At 43.6% G+C, this 20,000-nt stretch overlaps 1 protein-coding gene and 1 pseudogene across 1 annotated transcript in view; one reads left to right on the forward strand and one right to left on the reverse strand.

Moving 5' to 3' along the window:
• The window catches only part of Rin2 (Ras and Rab interactor 2), a 209,086-nt gene that overhangs the window by 29,846 nt on the left and 159,240 nt on the right, over nt 1–20,000 (forward strand). Inside the window, exon 2 of the mRNA XM_059261566.1 lies at nt 10,985–11,113. The gene's annotated coding sequence lies outside the window, so the exon portion shown is untranslated. The remainder of the gene's footprint in view (nt 1–10,984; nt 11,114–20,000) is intronic.
• Nucleotides 1,134–1,285, reverse strand: LOC131910149 (small nucleolar RNA SNORA70; annotated as a pseudogene).

Below are 20,000 nucleotides of genomic sequence, written 5' to 3' on the forward strand. Positions count from 1 at the left end.
GGCTACCATGCTATGAGGAAGGCTAAATTAGCCAGAGAGACCAATGATAAAGCCCCGAACCACATGGAGACATGACCTACTACTCCAGGGCCAGCTGCCCGGCCACACCTCCTCCCATCCCCCAGCCTTAGATTCCGGCTCCAGCTACCATCTGGCCGCAGCCTCATTAGATACTCTCAGCCAGAACAGCTCTGCCAAATTCTTCTGGAATTCCAGACCCTCAGAAACCATGGCAATGAGAAAATGAGTATTGTTTGAAGCCACCGAGCCTTGTGGTCTTATTACACAACAATGGATAATTAGGATGAATATATCCTTAAGTAATAACAATGAATTCCAGAGAAAAACAGCAGCTTGCTTCACTGCCTTTCATGTTAGGTTTTGTTTTGGACACTTTTCGAAGAAGCTGATGGTCGGGAACGTGTTTTTTGAGAAGAATTATGTCCCTCTTAGAGTCAGCTCATAAACTAACCTTTCCCATGGAGAAGAATTGAGATATTTTTAGACACCTTCCTTTTCCTTTTGTCTTTCTGTTTTGTAGCTCGGAAGCTGTAACTCTCCGTGGCTTTTGGCAAAAGCTGTGGGGCAGACTGTTAGAACTATCTACTTTGTCCGTGGATGGGACAGAGCTGAGAAGATGCAGGGATTCACAGTACGTTGCACAGAGGTGTGAAACTGTTGTTTGTTTTTTCAGACTGGATGTGAGATTTATTACTGAACATAATTTGGTGGGGTATAGGAGAGTATAGTGGAAGCCACAGTTGAGAACAACTGTGGTCCCCTGGGCAAGTGGAAGGCAGGGCCCACCACTTGCCCAGGGGACCACAGTTAAGAACATCTTTTGACTCCATAGCTATCAGGAATGAGCCACTTTTTAGCTACCTTGCCTTCAATTTCATCTGCCTTAAACTTAGTGAAGCCCCACTTCTTTGAGATGTGGAGCTTCTGGTGGCCAGGGGAATTGAACTTGGTTCTAGGCGGGACCTTAATCACATGTTCTTTATTCTGCAGCTTGGTACAGATGGACCTGATGACCAGGTGGGTGTGAACCCTGGCCACTGTGCACTGGTGCTTCCTGTCTGGAGCCTAGACTGGGACAGCATTGAGATTAGGGACATGAATAGCTGCCAGGAGATTGTCTTGAAGGTCCCTTAGGGTAACAGGCTGTGTATGTGCCCAAGGAGGCCGCTGTTTGCTACCATTACACACCAGGTCTCCATGGAGTGTTTTATTTTTTAAATTAATGTTACAACTGAAAGTGAAAGTTCACCTTAGTTGTGTGAAACAAGAGAGAAAATTGTAAGGGATTCATGAAATCTCATGCAAAATAATCACCCATTTTACAAAACAGAGTTAGAGGACTTAAGATCCTCTCCCCTCTCAAACGTTTCTGATGAAGCCCAGCATTGTGTAGCTCCCAGAAACCAAGCATATCTAACAGCTTAGGGTATAATAAAGAGAAGTAACTTCACATGGAGTACTAGTGTAAGATTTCACTCTTCCTAGTACGTAATCTAATGCTATGGAGTTAGAGTCTGTTTTCATTTCTCTTCCTGTTGCTGGGATAAAATGTCCAACAAAAGCAACTTCAGGGAGCAAGGGTTTGCTCTGGCTCACAGTTCAAGGGTGTAGTCTATCATGGCGGGGAGTCAAGGCAGAGAGCTTGAAGGAGTTTGTCAGGGCACATCCACCATCAGAAAGCAGAGAGAAGAGAGTGGATGCTACTGCCTGGGTACCATCTCCATTGCAGCCCAGGATGCTAGCCAAGAAAGGGGGACGCCCGTGGTGGGTGGATCTTTTCACCTCAATTAATGCAATCAAGATATTCCTCCACAGACACAGAGACCCCATCTCTCAGGAGATTCTAGACTTCGTCAAGTTGACAGATAACGATAACCATCACAACCCGACACTTTGTCCACCTTGATACTCAAACACATCATTTTTAAGCTGTACTCTTCCACCCCTTGTCCCCATAGTTGCATGATTGTGTTATAATAGAAAATGTATTTAGTGCAACTTTAAAAGTCCCCATAGTCTTCAACAATTCCAATACTTTAAAAGTCCAACGTCTCTTACCCATGAGCTCCTATAAAATAAAAAGCAAGTTGCATGCTTCCAATACATGACAGTACAGAGTAAAAATTCCTATTCCAAAAGGGAGGAATCAGGGCACAGCAAAGAAAGGCCAGACCAAAGCCAGATCAAAATCCAGCAGGGAAAACATCAAATCCTGTAGCTCAGAATCCAGCATCTGGGGTACATAATGCAATAAACTGGGCTTCAAAGGTTTGGCCAGCTCCGCTCCCACCACCTGCAACACACACAGTCTCCCTCTTAAGCCAGCTCCGCTCCAGGCCTGCAGCTTTACTCAGTGGGCATCCCATGGTCCTGGCGTCTCTAATATCCTGTGGTCTCCACTGCACCTTAGACTTCGGCTTCATTCAGTGTCTTCCAAAAGGCTCCTTCTGGGATCCCAACCCTGCCATACAGTGTCTGGCCTCAGTTTCTGTCTGAATCCATGAGCAGAATTCCATGACACCCTTAAACTTGCATTTCCTATGCCTAAAACCAGTACCACATGGGCAATGCTGCCAAGATTTGCTGCCAGCTTTAGATGCCACTCGGCCCCCTTGGGTATGAGCTGAATCAGCATCCGTGTGCTAATCCTGGGGAAACACTTGCCTTTGAGGATCAGAGAACCCCTTCGACTTGGGCTTTTTCCTTTAAGTGGATTTGGATCTTCAGAGGATGGAGCCTCCACTGGGTAGTTTTGCCCTCCTGCAGGAGGCCAGTGACACTAACCACTTTAACCGTTTCAGTCCCTCTCTCAGCACCGGCCTGACTGCTCTCGCGGCTTCAATTTACCTCTGCTAAACGAATTAGTCTGTTACTTTTAAATTCAACTTGGCTCTTGTTTTAAGGACACACAGGCATAATTAAACGAGATTCTTGACCAAAATATCACATGAATGGCCCCGATCTGAGTTCCTGATAGAGTCCTTGCTCATCTGTGAGCAATGATGAACACTTGTTATAAAGCTAGATAATTACGACTGTCTCATCAGAACAAAGGTAAACAAATAGATACATGTAGCAGAATTCAGAGTCCGGAAGTAGATGTACAAGATATGTAGTCACTTGGTTTGTTCCAGAGGCCACACCACAGCGTAATTGAGGAAGGAAAGTCTTTCCCACAGCTGAGGCTAACTGAGCAGACAGTCTAATAGGAAGAAAAAAACTCATGACAGATCCTGGACTTGTTAAGACTAAAATGATCAGATACACGTGAATGTCTGTGACATTTTCTCTTGAGATCTGATGTTAATATACTTCAGTAAAGCTTCCTACTGTTGTTTTTGCTGTCTCAATCTTTCACCTGGCTTCCTAGTCCTTTCTGAAGTGTCCGTCTCTACTCCTCCTTCCTCTTGTTTTACTCAATATCCTGTCCACAGTCCACTTATTTCCTCACACGACCCCCTGCATCTTGGGACATCTTACCAGGTTTCACCTGCCTGCTCTCTGAAAAGGTCTCTCCATTGCTCCGATCTGTTTTCTCCTGTAGGGTCACAAGAGTGACAGGACATTTGACTGTTTCCATGTCCTCATCATACACTTCCATCCCACCTGTAACATCCTCTGGGACTGAGACCCAGTCTGTTAATTTTTGATGAGAAAGTGCTGACCCAGGATTCCTCACCTTGAAGTATCAAGTCCCCGACCTCCAGTTGCAGTCTCTTGGTTCCAGGTCAACCTCTTCATGTTTCAGCTCACGTATAATTCCATTTCACTGACAAAGGAAGCGTTTTATTTTTCTTGATTTTGAAGCAAACCATTTGAGTAGACATCAGACCCGTTTCTCTAAATATGGCCACATGTTTTGTTTCTGTACACTTCTAGATAGGTACCAATTTTATCATGTTCTTATTAAGTGTGGTACCCTGAATTTCTGAACAGAAGGCCCAAGAGTGGCCTGGCCTCTCTAGACCTCTAGCTTCCTCATTGTTCACATTCTGTTTTCCAGATATGGCATTATCTATTTGTCTCTGGTAATTCCCCAGCCATCTTCTGGGTTCCTCAGTCTAGATCTACCGTGGAACCTCACAGTCAGCTCATTCATGAATGAAATGATTGCACACACCGACACCAGTGCCCCCAGCCTTAATGAGGCTAGTAGGTCAGAGCGCCTGTAACTCATATATCTAGATCCCAGACATTCTGAACTAGGAAGGTTGGATGTTTCCCTTTTCTTCCTTCATTATCTGTTTGAGAATGTGAGTTTTAGGGTAGAGTACATTTTATTCAGCACAGAATTGCCCATTTATTTCTGTTAATTTTTCAGCCAGCGTTGGACTTTCCAAGTTAGACTCAACTTGCCCCAAATGTAACAATCACCCCCCTGCCCCACCCTCCTGATTTCTTCATGCTCCACCTGATAACCGTATCTGACTCCCTTCCTCACGTCTGACATAGTTGGGCATAGCTCCTTCCTCTAGTTTGAGTCCATAGTTCCCTGGTTTAGGCCCCTGTTGTCTGCCTAAGTGTCTCTTCTGCTTCTGTACCCGACCCTTATCAGATTGTCGACCCTTATCAGATTGTTGGTGGCTACTGTGGGTTTGCCTGATAAATAGCAATCATTTGCCCAGTCCTTATCTGACTTGCCTTTCCCTGATAATCCCCAGTTTCCTGGGGCTGACTAGAATTCTACAGTACTTTTGTTTTATTACATCCTCTCGTAGCCAACCTGTTCTGTCTACACTAAAGTGCCTTTCTCCACCACATCCCAGCTAAAACAGCACACACCTTTTGCAGCCCCGGAAGATGGTCCATGTCTAAAACAGGACTCCCTTTGTGTTCTTGTACTGTCCAGCTTAGACTCGGAACAGAGCCAATAGGTATTGTCTAAATTGAGTAAACAAAGGAGTTTCTTGTTCCATTTCTTTATTTGTAAAGATGGAACTAGGGATTATTGAAAAATTTCTAAGAGCCAGGAATAGTGGCACATGCCTTTAATGCTAGGACTTGGGAGGCAGGGGCAGGCTAATCTCTGTGAGTCTACATAGTGAGTTCCAGGACAGCCAAAGCTACATAGTGAGACCCTGTCTCAAAAACAAACAAACAAACAAACAAACAAACAAATGGAAAGAAAAAAGAGAAAACTACCTATGCTATGTAAGCATTTGTAGAAGTGTTGATTATTCTTGAATAGGTTAACACGAAACACAGTCCTCACATCAAAGAAAAATGAGAGATAGTTTTTTTCAAGAGCCATCATGAATGGCCATGTCCCAGAAACACAGATTTAAGTTAGCCCAAATGTTGTGATCCAACATGGGAAGACTTTCATGTAGTTTCTATAGTAACAGAAAAAAGTCATCAGTCAAGATACATTAAAAAATATGTAGGTAGAGGGGCTGGAGAGATGGCTCAGAGGGTAAGAGTACTTACTGCAGAGAATCTGGGTTTGATTCCCAGCACCTGCATGGCAGCTTACAACCATTTATAACTCCAACTCTAGAGGATCTGACACCCTCTTCTAGCCTCCTTGTGTATTGCCTGTACATGGTACACAGACATACATGCAGACAAAACATTCATCATATAAAATAAAAAACGAAAATACATAATTTTTTTTTAAAAAGTTGGTAGAACTAGATGTGATGATGGATATCTTTAATCCCACCACTCAGGAGACAGGCAGGCAGACTGTGAGTTCAAGGCTAACCTGGTCTACATAATGAGATCCAGTCCAGTCAAGAATACACAGTGAGACTATGTACTTAGAAACTGGTATGAACAGTTAGGTTATAGCAACAGAAAAAAGGGAGAACCTCTGTTTATAGGCCTCAGATGGTATCTGATGACATTTGTAGCCTTTAGGTTTGTGGAAGCTAGGGATCTGCTTGTACATTTCAAAAAGATTCTCCCTGATAGTCAGAAAAATGTTAGGTCAAACACAGAAGTAAACAGTAAATGACTCTTTGGGCCACCAGTACAACTAGGTTTCTTTACTCTGTTACACTGTACCCATTTCACACAGTAGCTAAGGGATAAAGAGTCTTCTAAAGTTGACAGAAATGTTCATTTTCAGAATTATCCCCAACTGTTCTCTTTGTTCCTGCTGTAACATTGAAAAGGAAAATGCATTTCCTTCCGTTCTTCCTTGTCTGCTTTCTTCTAGAGTTATGGCCAGAGATATGGACAAGGTCAAGTTGCAAGGTCAAGTGGACAGTTTGTGCTAGAAGAGGAAGCACCCAGTTAAGGTCTTTGAAGGAGGAGCATGCAGGAATGTTCTTTATAACATGCCCGCTTGGCATGCTTGCTTTTTATGTCCCACCTGTCGGCAGCTAACTCAACTCCAAGTTTAACAGCGCAAGTCTAGTTTTAAAAGGTGTGGAGAGGGCCAGCAAAATGGCTTAATGGGTAAAGTCACTTACTACAAAGCCTGAAGGCCTGAGTTTGATCCTGTGGGCTTACTTGGTGGAAGGAGAGTTTTCTTCAGACCTCCACATGCACGCCTCTACCTGTGTGTGTGCATGCAACCAACCAACAAACCAACATTAAAAAATAAAAATGTAAAATTATGGAGCAGTCCAAGCATGGTGGTTCACGTCTATCACAAGTTTGATGCTATTTTGAGCGACCTGGGAAGTTCAGTCAGGGCTTTATTGTGAGAACCTGTCTGCAAAAAACAACAACAACAACAACAAAAAACAACAGCAACAAAGAAAAGATAGGGAGAGCATTCAATTATGAAACATGTTTTAGCATATTTTACATCAATCAAATATTGGCTGAAGCCTTAAGAGTGTGACTCCCTGAGACTTTAAATAAGAATAGACCCCATCACATTTTACAGTGGTAAAAATGCATCATGCTAAGTAATACACACTGAGGAAAACACGAAGACTAAGATCTGAGAACACAGGGCCATGAAGGCTCAAAGGAGTAGAGATGGATGCGGCTAGGGAAGGACAGCAGACTTGGGAACAGTGCCTAGGGCCGCTATAGGAGACAGAGGTGGGACCAAGGTGACCGATTTAGCAAAGAACATCTGGGCTTTGCTGCCAACCAACTCCTGGGATTGTTCAGGGCTCACATTCTCCAGCTGCAGAACAGTGACAGGAGACTGAGTTCCTCGGCTACAGGATTCCTTTGAGAGAAAAGGGCTCATCTCTAATAAAGGATGAATAGGATGGTAACGGAAGGTGGCGGCAGAGGGCAAGGTGTCCCGGGTGGAAGAGCACACCTCTGTATGTGTGCCATACATCTAGAATGTATGTGTTTGGAATACACCATTGTAGTGGGAGGGGGATATGGTGTGTGTGTAGTCAGGAAATAGCATTATATGCACGTGTTTGAGTGTGTCTGCGTGTGTGTGTGTGTGTGTGTGTGTGTGTGTGTGTGTGTGTGTGTGTGTGTTTTAAAGGAGGTTTATTGAACTCATGCTTCTAGGGACTGGAAAGTCCACGAGTCTGGTGCTAGCATCTGGCTGGTGTCTGGTTGGAGCATTTTCACTTCATTGTAACCTGGTGGAGGGCATCCATGATGAGTCAGCAATTGTGGCAGAGAGAACTTCTTTAGAACAAAGCTAGTCAGTCTGCTTGATAATCCATGAATGGAGCCTCTCAGTACAAAATCACAACCCAAAGGTCCCACCTCTGAATACTTTTGCTTTAGAAACTAAATATGCAATATATGAAGTTTTAGGGGCACATTCAAACCACGTCAAAATACACCCCAAACTACAGTTGATGGCAGTATATCCATAATCAGTGTGTATGAGATGTGATAAAAGAGTCGTTAGATACTTCCCCAAGAAGGTTTTTCAAAATCACTGATCCTGTTGTCTGCATTCTACCAGTTAATCACATTCAGTGACAGGGAACAACATGGTATAACCTTTTAGGTGACTTTGTCAGAATACATGGGGAAATAAGCAACAGCCTCCATTTCTGGATTAACTACAACTGCGTTGAAAAACAAAACCTGGTTGTTATCTTGGCCTCTTCAACTTGCTTTTACCTTTAGGATGTTGTTGTTTTGGGTCCTGGGAATTGAGCCCAAGGCCTTGCACAGGCTAGGCAAGTGTCATTCCACTGAGCTACATTCCCAGTTCCCTTTTGAGACAGGGTATCACTAAGTTACCCACGCTGGTTTTACATTTGTTTTGTAGCCCAGGCTAGTCTTGAACTCGAGATCTTCTTGCTTCAGCATCCTAAGTGGCTGGGATTATGGGGCTGTGCCACCAGACCTGGCTACCTTAAGAGTTTTAATTTATACATTTCTTTAGAAGTAAGTGAAGGTTTCCCATGAGAATCATAACACAGAATTTCCCACAGTGCATACTACCTAATAGACAATCAACATTTCTTTATCTAACAAGTAGTTGTGATTAGGAAAATCCTCTCTAATCCTATAAAGTGGGCTTTCCTACATTCAGAAGTTAAACTAAAAGTTAAAAGAACTTAAAATCTTGAAGTCATTGACAGCCATTAGACAATTTCACTTGTGTTGAGGAACCCATGTAAGTAGGGAAGAAGTTTTTGTTCCTTTTGAGAACACGGCTTTGTTCAAGTTCGGTAACAAATTCCAACAGCTGCCCTTCGCTGAGAAAATGCTGGGACACTACCCAGAAGGGCCAGGCCACTTTCCCAAGTTGTTCCAGCTGCTTCCTCTTGCCTCGTAGGAGCCACAGGCAGCCTGTTTCTCGTTTCAGTGGACAGTCTGGGTTTTTTCTACAAAGGTCTATTTTAAGTGACTGGTGCTTTGTATTTCTGTATAAAATTTTACAGCATGTTGTACCTCTTCAGTTTGGTGTCTCTACTTTCAATACTTTGGTTTTGGCTGCTTAAATCATGGTGTTTGTCAATGTCAGGGACCTGATGGATAATCCTCCCCACCCCCTGCCCTGGATCCTCAAAAGGCTGTTTGAAACCCTTCTGCATGATCCCACCGTGGTATTCATGTAAATTGGGTCACGTGGAGCAATATTTAATTCCCTGTGGTGCCCATGGGGAAAAGATGTTGGAAGCCTAGAACTACAGAGTGTGTGTTGTAAGGGCTCCATGCTAGACTGTAGTGAACTATTAGACACCCCAGTGACAGCCAGCATCCTCCTCTGAGAGCCATGTGCACCTTCTGTCACCTCCCCTAGAGTGCCGTTTTATTAAATCCAAATGACAAACGTGTGCCAGAATTCTAAAACTGGGTCAAAAGGTCTTGATGCAAAGACCTGTCTCATGATCCATTTGGTGGTCCTCAGACAACCGATGATACTGAGCCCTGAACAGCACTCGGGGAGGCGGCGGCATCACTAAGGAAAGTGATGAGCTCTAGGTGTGAGGATCTACAGCGGAGCCATTTGAATGCAGTGCCCAAGGAGTCCAGAAGAGGGTGTTGGATCTGCTGGAGCTATAGACAGTTGTGAGCTGCCTGATAAGGTGCTGGGATCTGAGCTCAGGCCCCCTGCAGGTACTCTTGACCACTCTCTATTCCAGCCCCTGAAGTAAGTTGTGATTTCAAGGGTAATCTTTAATAATTTATTGAAGTATATTCTGGAGGCTGAGAAGATGGCTCGGTATAATGGTACATACCCTTGTAACCCCAGTGCTGCAGGGAGGAGACAGGCGGGTCCCCAGGGCTCATAGACTAGCCAGTATAACTGACGGGCTTTAGGTCCAGTGAAAAGATCTGTTTCAACGAAAAGGTAGAGTGCCATAGAGGAGGATACCCAAGGTCAACCTCTGGCCTCCACAAATGCACTTAAAGGTAAACACACCTGCATACTCACATGTGCGTCACACACACACACACACACACACACACACACACACACACACACGATCATATTCTGGGTTGTCTGAAGCACTGTTATTACGTGTGGCACATAGGTGAAGATGAACATCTAGCATGGTTTTAAAGAAAAGTGAAGGAGGTATGAGGAAGTGTGTGACTGGTGGTATTTCATGAAGTATTTGTTTCTGTCTTATACATGTGGGCGTTGGTAGAGATCATGATGGAAGATACATGTACTGTGGGTGGAAATCAGGTGAGTATGGAGTTCATTAATCACAAGGTGATGGATTCTCAGCCTCCACTGTGTGCCAGAATGGTATGAAGGGCTTTGAAGGCAGGACTGCACGGGTGTCCCTGTATAGGTATGAAGGATGGATGGATGTGATACCTACATTGGAGTAAAGAGCAAGTCTGAGGTCAGATAGAGGGCCTGTTGGAGAAGTGGGACAGTGAGATAGTATGAAAGTGTAAAGGCATAGGAATGAAACAACCTTGGTGAGTCATCCTAAGATGGTGATGAGCAAGGGGAATGGGCACATGATTAGCATTTATTTAGAAAAGTACTATTTGGGTGTTTACCAGTTAACATTGGACTGCATAGAACAATTGAGAAAGAATCTGAGTGAAAACTGTCCACCTGTGCCAGGAATACAGGTATTAGTGGCAACAGTGAAAGGCCTCTCAGCTGTGATCTCTGTGTTGTGCTTTCCTTCATGAATGTGACGGCTGTATGTGTAGACTAAGGCAATTTGAAATGGTAGGGTACTGACAGGGACAGTTGGCAGTGGCTGGGTGGGAATCCACCCCAGAATCCCAAAGTGGAAGATCAAAGCTCCTTTAGGAGGAGCTGATGATGTACTGCAAAGAGTAAGGAAGAAAACGTGTCACATAATAGTGACAACAGGGTGGCTGTTGATCCGTCCTTTGTTTTATTAGGAAGACTATTTGAAGTCTTTAAATTCTGAGCAGCAGCTGGGAATTTGGAGGGCATTTCTGGATCAGGAGATGCCCTCCCCATTTCCTGGTCCAGAGGTGGGCCTGGGGTCAGCATGGGCAGGAAAACCATCCCTGTACTCCCGTCTACTGATGTCCTTCCAGAGCAGGCAAGGAACAAGTCACCTGTGTGGTTACCGGTAGTGCTTTTTACTGTATTCAAATCCTAAACAGGGAATTCTGTGTGTTGCAGATGGAGACCTGAGATAGAGACTTCTGAGTTTCCACCAGGCAAGATCAAATGTGTGAGCCTTCAGGATTCTACAGCAGCCAGGCCTGAACTGAAGTGAGAGGAGAGAGAGAGAAATGCTGGCCTGACGGGGTATGTAAAAATAAGATGATGAAGCCCAGTGCTCAGCAGCCCTGGGAGTTGGTTCATTTCCAGGCCTGTCATTGAGGTTGGGGAGATATTCTGTGCCAGCTTTGAAAAATCGCTATGGAAACTGTTTGCAGGGGGATTCCATCCATGATATAGCAGGAGCAGAGCTACCCCAGAATCAGGACATTTTAGGAACCCCAAGAATGTAACAGAGAACCATGCATATTGTAGGGAGCATTGACCATACTCTAGGCACAGCTTTAATAGTAAGTTAACTGATTTAATTTTCACAAGAGCTGAATGGGGCAGGCCTTGCCATTGGCATTGACAGTACCATCCAGAGCATAAAGAACATAGAGTTAGTCCAGGGCCTTCCCAACAGAAACTATGTCACTTTTCCTTTTCCCTGCCCCAATGTTTCTTTCTCTTTCTTTCTTTCTTTCTTTCTTTCTTTCTTTCTTTCTTTCTTTCTTTCTTTTTTCTTTTTTCATAGAAATTGTAAACTTCTACCTTCTACCTTTCAGGAAATAAGCATAGAAGAGAATCAGTTGAAATCACTGTGACACAGTCTAGCAAGTGGTCACAATGTCATTACTGCTCTTCCAGAGTCTTGCTACTCCTCCATTAATTACAAGGTCTACTTTCCTTCTGGGCAGGACTTAGTGACTGAATTGACACACAACACAAGGAAGAATGGACACCAAGCAACTTTAAAGAAAGAGAGACATGGCTTTTGCTTGGCTTACTAATTATCTTGGGACTTATGGTCTTGAGAGGCAGCCATCATGCTGTAGGGAAAACAGATCCCAGTTCCAAGGCTACCGACATATGAGTGAAACTCTAGAAGGCTGACCCAGCCTTCAGATCCCCTCCACTGATGTCTAGTAAGATGGAGACAAGCTGTTCTTGATGACCCATCCTTGCTGAACCCTTGGGGCAGATTGTGAGCAAAGCAAGCACAGCCATTTGGGGCTATTCATTTCAACTCATAGTCACACCATTTAAGGTAGTTATCATAACATTCATGTACAACGAAGAAAGCCAAGATCACATGACATTAAGTGATGCACCCAAGACCACACAGCTAGCTAATGAGTAGCTTAGATTGACCTAAGGGTTTCTATTTTTTCAGCTTGCTATTTCTTACGGTGGACCCTAGTTAGATGCCCCCTGTTCTGGCCTAAACATAGAGTTCTCCATGCGCTAGATCTTCTGGTATCTGTTCATGTTATGCAATATGAGTTTTGTCTTTCATGCAGAAGAACTGTTGTATGACACATTGGTCGATGTTTTTATCCATGTCTGACTTGGTGAAAGTCAAGGGTGGGTTTGTCTCAGATGTGTTATCTCTTTTCTTTTTTCTGTTTCCATTGCTATTTATTTATTTATTTATTTATTTATTTATTTATTTATTTATTTTATTATCAGCTTGATACAGTATAAATTCTTTTTTTTTTTTAAAGATTTATTTATTTATTATGTATACAGTGTTCTGTCTGCACATATCCCTGCAGGCCAGAAGAGGGTGCCAGATCTCATTACAGATGGTTGTGAGCCACCATGTGGTTGCTGGGAATTGAACTCAGAACCTTTGGAAGAACAAACAGTGCTCTTAACCTCTGAGCCATCTCTCCAGCCCCCAGTATAAATTCTTATCCTAATAGTGAAATGTTTCATTGAGGCTTGCCCAGTGATTGAGTAAAACCAAAACTTATTATAAGCCACAGTCATCCTAGAGTCCCCCCACCCCTCCCACCCCCCACCCCCACCCCCCCACCCTCCCACTCCCCCGCTATGTAGCATCTCTGGATCTGTGTGTTGCAGTCTGATTGTTCTTTGCTTTATATCTAGCATCCACGTATGAGTGAGTACATACCATGTTTGTCCTTCTGGGTTTGGGTTACCTTACTCAGGATGATATTTTCTAGTTGCCTGCAAATTTCATGCTGTCATTGTTTTTCTCTGCTGAGTAGTACTCCATTGTGTATATGTACCACATTTTCTTAATCCATTCTTCAGTTGATCCTCCACTGTTGGTGGGAATGCAAACTTGTACAACCACTGTGGAAATCAGTATGGCAGTTTCTCAGAAAACTGGGAATCAATCTACCTCAAGACCCAGTCATACCACTCTTGGGCATATACCCAAGGAATGCTCAATCATACCACAAAGATACATGCTCAACTATGTTCATAGTAGCACTATTCGTAATAGCCAGAGCCTGAAAACAACCTAGATGCCTATCTCTTCTCTTCTACTATAGCTCTGGACCTAGTAGAGAAGGGCAAAGTGCACGTGAAAGCCACACCAAAGGATAGTAATGTGGCTTCTCGTGGCAGTGATGGCGACAGGGTTCTAGCTGCTGGTTCCGCGTCTTCTCCTGGCAGTGGAAACTTGTCTTTTGAGGCTGTTCAGAATCACCTGAGACCAGGCATGGTAGTGCATGCCTATAACCCCAGCATTTAGAAAACCAAGGCAGATGGAGCAAGAATTCAAGGCTGACCTTGTCTGTGGGTGTTGCTCAGTGGTAGAGAGCCTCCCTAGTATGTACAAGGCTCAAGGCTCAATCCCTAGAACACCCCCAAACAAAACAAACAAAAAAGTAAACAGCAACAACAAAAAGTCATTTTTAATTTTACATTTAGCGTGTGTGTGTGTGTGTGTGTGTGTGTGTGTGTGTGTGTGTGTGTGTGTGTGTAGGGGGTCAGAACACCTTATAAGAGTCAGTTCTTTTTTTCTACCATGTGGGTTCCAGGAACTCAGGTTCTCCAACTGAGTGGCAAGTGCCATCTTTACCTGGTGAGCCCTTGCCATCTTGCTGGCTCCACAATAACATCTTAGACATCAGGCAACTGAATCATGTAGTTCCGTGGAAGTGATTCTGGGGCTCCACTGACAGAGGCAAGAAGAGTCCCCGGAGTGTGTGTGTGTGTGTGTGTGTGGGGGGGTGTTTTTATAGTCACAGAAGTAAAGCAAAGAAAATATTTGGTTATGAGCGTAAGGCGGCCGTATTTAGTTTCTCCCACTGGAAATACAAGAAACAACTGACGTTTGCAAATCAAACATAGCTTAGGTCACTTCTAAGGCCCAACTGGGTTTGTCTGCTCAGGGATATGTCAATTCCCGCCTCCATTTTAATTAATTTCAACAAAGCTGAAGCTGTCTTTCTTGCTTCCTTGGTCTTTTCTCTTAGATAAAACATCTTCCTTTTGGACTTGTATAAATAAACATCGTCAATAAAGTGTAGCTGTAAAGTAAACAATAACAGGAACTGCCACAGGGTACCCTGTGTTTCATTAGCTTGTTAAAATAGTGAAAACGTTTTTAATGGGGAAGAGCAAATGTCTACCACTGGAAAAGACACTGGGATGCACAGTGGCTCATGTATTAATTACTTTTCCTATTATTAGGATGACACACCTGATGAAGTGATTTAAGAAAGGAAGGGTTTATGTGGGCTCATGGTTGAGGATACAGTTCACCATGGCAACTGGGGAGCAAAGGCAGCTGGTCACATTGTGTACATAGTCAGAAAGCCAAGAGAGGTAATTGCTGGTGCTCCCCCACTTCTCATTCAACCTAAGACCCCAGCCCATGCTATGACACCACCTACATTCAGTGTGAATTTTTCCTCCTCAATTAAACTTCTTTGAAAACATCCTCATAGACACAAGAGGTGAGTTTCCTAGGTATTTCCAAATCCTTTTAAGGAGTAGTCAAGATTAACACCTGCTGTCAGTCATCACCAAAACTCAGGGAGCTTGATCTACAGTGTAGCAGGGTTAGGTATTAGTGAGACCTTTAAGAGGTGCTAGATTGTTGGGACAGAGGTTTCCTGAATGGATTGATGCTTTCCTTGCAGGACTGAGTTCTCACTCCTATGGGACTGGGTTGGCTACCCCAAGGGTGGGGTATTATGCTACAAGCCTGACATGCCTGCTCTCTCAGATGTGTGCTTCTCTTCTCTTTGCCTTTCTATCATGAGGCCCTTAGCAGAAGCCAATGGTATAGTCTGCTCAGTTGTACGTGTTGTGTTGTAGCATCAGAGGCGTGCTGGGAGTTGTGCAAATAACAAGTATATTGTTTCAGTTGACCTTACATTGTCCAGAATAGCCAGTACTTATCTCTGTACTTATAACTGTAAGAACCCAGAAGTAATGGAGGTGTCAGCAGAACCAGAATATGGGAATTATTTATATTACACAACATGGAAAAATTTGTCAAAAATGTTAGATAACTGTAGCTCTTTAATTGTATTTTGTATAAGCTAGTCTATTAATTAGTTAGCTTTGATGCTTAAAAACCTACCCCAAGTTCTGGAGAGATGGTTCAGCAATTAAGAGCACTGGATGTTCTTCCAGAGGACCTCTTAACATCCCCACTCTATCTGTTATCACAGTAGTCACAGCAGCCTTAGAAGGGTGGGATTATAGTCAACCTTCCACATCTCTGGACCTGTATCTATGGTTTCAACTAGTAGTGGTTAGAAAATAGAAAACACAAAAATGCTCAGATTAACCCACTGGTTAATAATACAAGATCTAACTATCTGTTATGTCCAAGAAACTCATATGCAAAGACATTCCTAAACTGGGAGTCACAGGTTGGAAATCAGTCTAACATGCAAATGGGAACTGAAAATGGTAGTGTAATGATTCTGTATCACATAAAGAAGACTTGAAACCAAAACTAGTCAAAAGAGATAAAGAGGCAACTACCTACTAATAAAGGCAACGATTCATCAAGAAGATGTAACTATTGTAAATATTTATGCACTGAGTCGTGGGCCTCCCAGTTTCACAAAGTAGATGCTACAAAGGTTAGAAAGTCATGATACAATAAGAGCAAGGGACTTTAATACCCTGCTCTCGTATCTACATGGGGCTTCCCCACTAAAAATCAGCAAAGAAACTTCAAAGTTAAATTATACCATAGACCACCTGCACTTAACAGGTATCTACAGAAAACATTCTGTTGGACCCCGTCTAGGCTTCCTAGTGGCTTTACCCAGCAGGACTTACAGCTATAAGTGCTCACATTAAAACATCAGATCTTGATAAGTAACTTAACTATGCACCTCAGGGTTCTCAAAACACAGAAAATAAAACCGAAGTGCGTTAGATGGAAAGAAATGATAAGGATTAGAGCAGAAATTAATGAGATAGAAACTGAAAGAACAATGTAGATAATTAAAGAGTTGGTTGTTTGAAAAGATTAGTAAAATTGATGAACCCATAGCTAAACTAACCAAAAAGAAAGGGAAGGCATGGATTCCTAAAATTAGAAATGAAAAGGAAATTGTCATAACAAGATTATAATGAAATCCAGAGGATCACTAGGGAATACTTCAAAAACTTATATTCCCCAGAGCCTGAAGAACCTGAAAGAAATGGAGACATTTCTAAATACATTTTACCTACAAAATTAAAGCCAGGAGATATAAACAATTTAAATAGAATCATAGTAAGCAATGAGATTGAGGTAGTAATTAAAAGACTCCCCACAGAGAAAAGCACAGGGCCAGACAGATTCACTGCTGAGCTGGTTAAGGTATGTGGTCTACCATCTTCTCAAGAAGTCTAGCAGCAACACTTCTCAAAAATATTTACAGCTGCCCACAGTTGTATGGAACAGACAGTTCTCAAAAGAAGAAACATGACTGAACACTTAATGTTTTTAAAGTGTTCAACATCTTTAGCCATCAGTGAGATGCGATTAAAAGTATGTTACTGTTCTCATCTCGCTCCTATCAAAATGTCTATCGCCAAGAAAAAAATGATAATCAATGCTGGGGAGAATGTGGGGAAATAGGAGCCCATACCCACTGCTGTAATAGTGTTCAGTGGTGCAGCCACTGTGGGAATCAGTGAGGAGGTTTCTTAGAAAACTAAAAATAGAACTACCACATGAGCCATCTCTATCCTCATGATCTCTTGAACATGCACTCAAAGGACTCGATCTTACCAAAGAGGAATTGGGATATGTCTATTGCTGCTCTATTCACAATGACAAGGCAATTGAATCAGCCTAGATGTGCATCAACAGAAGTGGTCCTTGTACATACGGCATTTTATTTCACTGTAAAGGAAAACAAAATTGCAAAATTATGGAACTATGTGGGGAGCAGATAAAATCCTGAGTGAATATGTATTGTTGACATGACCATGGCCATGTCAAGGACCCTAGTGCCTCAGACCATGGGAACTGCAAAGCCTTCCCTGGGTCAGGCTCAGACGTACTATTTGGAGTTGGTCCCCCACTCTACCTGCGCAATTAGGATGTGTAATTTTTAATACTAACTTGTCATTCCTTCTTCTCCCCTGGCTGAGGCCTGGAGGTCCCTCCAACAGTTTAAGTGCTGTATTTTTGCATACCTCAGACGGTGCTCTGGTGCTGTTCAGGGCTAAATTGCCCATTGGAGGAAAGTCCCTGGGCCACTCTTGGGCTATTTGAAACAGTTCCTCACTCTGGACACTGTCCCTGGGGGGATCTCCCCAAGCCGCAGCTCTGTACACACAGGAGTGCAGCCTGCCCCGTGGACACCCCTCTCTCCTCAGTGCAGTTGAATCTCATAAATCCGTGCTTCTTGCTCTCAGCTCACTGCAGATGAAGGCGTGTGCTGCCATCAGCTGGCTGAAAAGTCTCAAGAGGTTTAGTGACAATTCATTTCTTTTCTCTACATCCTTTTTCTTCCCCTGCCCCAACCCTGTCCCCATTCTTTTCAATGGTGGCTTAGAATCTTCAATAGGGTAATAATACATAAGCCTTGCTTGAAATAAAGATTATTATTGGAAAGGTTGCGGTGAGTCGGGTCCTTTCAAGCAGGTTGTATCTCTTTACCCCACTTGAGGTAGGTAGGTGCTATTCTTGCATCCATTTCAGAGTTGAAAGTGAGTTGTGGCATCTGGCACAGTCTGGTATTCAATGAGTATTGGTCATCGTTTCTAAAAGTGACATTGTATCTTAGTTTATGCCAAGAATTGGGATATAGGGCCAGTGAGATGGCTCAGTGGTCAAAGACACATGTCTGGATACCTGAGCAACCTGTGTTTGGTCCCTGGGGCCCACGTGGTAGAAGGAGAGAACTGACCCCTGCAGGTTGTCCTCTGACCTCCCTGTGTGCACCCTGGCATGTGTACACCACCGCATAAAATAATTAATTAAAACATTTTGGAATGAAAGCATGTGTAGGAGTAGTGATACCAGAAGCACAGGGCACTAATTTGGTGTCTGTTATGATAGAACACTGGCCCCCAACCAACTTGGGATGGAAAGGGCTTATTTTCTTACAGGTTAGTCTATCATTAAGGGACGCCAAGGCAGGAGCTTGAAGCAGAACCACACTTACTGGCTTGGTCCCAGGCAAATGTTCAGCTACCTTTCTTATACAGCCCAGGCCCACCTGCCTAGAATAGCAACCCCCCATAGTGGGGGTAAGCCCTCTGACATCAATTACCGATCAAAAAAATATCCCAGGGCTGGAGAGATGGCTCAGAGCTTAAGCACACTGATTGCTCTTTCAGAAGAACAAGGGTCAATTCCCAGCACCCATGTGGCTGCTTACCACCATCTGTAACTCCAGTCTCGGGAGGCCAACACCTTCTTCTGGCCTCCATGAGTACCAGGCATGCAAATGCTTCACAAACATACACACAGGCAAAGCACTCATACAGGTACTATTAGGAGGTGTGGCTTTGTTGGAGTGGGTATGGCTTTGTTGGAAGCAGTGTGTCACTGTGGGGGCAGGCTTTGAGGTTTCCTATGTTCAGGATACTGCCCAGTGTCTCAGTAGACTTCCTGTTGCCTGCAAGATCTAAGACTCTCAGCTACTCCTCCAGTACCACATCTGCCTGACTGCCGCCATGCTCCCTGTCAGGATAATGGATTGAACCTCTGGAACTGTAAACAAGCCTGCCCCACACTAACTAAATGTTTTCCTTTACAAGAGTTGCCACGGTCATGATGTCTCTTCACAGTAATAGAAACCCTAACTAAGACACACATGAAATAAAAATAAATTTCTACAAAGAAAAAAAAGTCCCACAGACGCACCCATAGGCCAGTCTAAGGGAGGCAGTTCCTCAGTTGAGGCTCTCTCTTCCCAGGTATTCCGAGTTGACTGTCTGGATTGTCCATCACACACAGGAAGTGGGAAGTGAGAAAGGGAAGGAGAAGAGCCATGTAGTACCACGAGGATGTGTCTTAGTTTGTTTCTATTGTTAAACACCATGGTGATAAAAGACCGTGAGCAAAAGCAGCGTAGGGAGGAGAGGGTTTCTTCCATCTTACACTTGCAGGTAAATCTATCACTAAGGGAAGTCAGGACAGGAACACAAGCAGGACAAGAACCTGGAGATGGGAACCAGAGCAGAGGCCGTGGAGAAGAGCTGCTTACTGGCTTGCTTGCTCAGCCTGCTTCTTAGTACACCCCAGGACCAGTTGCCCAGGGATGTCCCTGTCTATAAGGGGCTTACTAGTCACCAATTAAGAAAATGTCTGACAAGCTTGCCTACAACCTGATCTTCCAGAGGCTTTTTCTCAATTGAGGTTCCCTCCTGTCAAATAACTCTGGCTTGTGTCAAGTTGACAAAAAAACTATCCAGCACAGGATATGTGGGGTTCAGTTCCACTGGGGATCTGTGGCAGATTACATAACATATATTTTGTCATTGTTCCATTATGGGGCACAGAAGTTAGACTATTCTTAGGAAAAAGAACTTCTTTTTTTTAAGGGGAGGGGGGGAGAACTTCTTAAAGCAATCGTGAACATAATTATATCCTGTACATTGTTACTTCCCATTTTTCCAGATAAGAAGCAAAGGAAAGCCTACCACATCCAATTTATTTGGCTTCTTATATGGCCCTATTGCCTCCTGGGTCAGCACTTAC

The sequence above is a fragment of the Peromyscus eremicus genome, chromosome 4, assembly GCF_949786415.1.
Source record: "Peromyscus eremicus chromosome 4, PerEre_H2_v1, whole genome shotgun sequence".
In the NCBI taxonomy this organism is placed as follows: Eukaryota; Metazoa; Chordata; class Mammalia; order Rodentia; family Cricetidae; genus Peromyscus; species Peromyscus eremicus.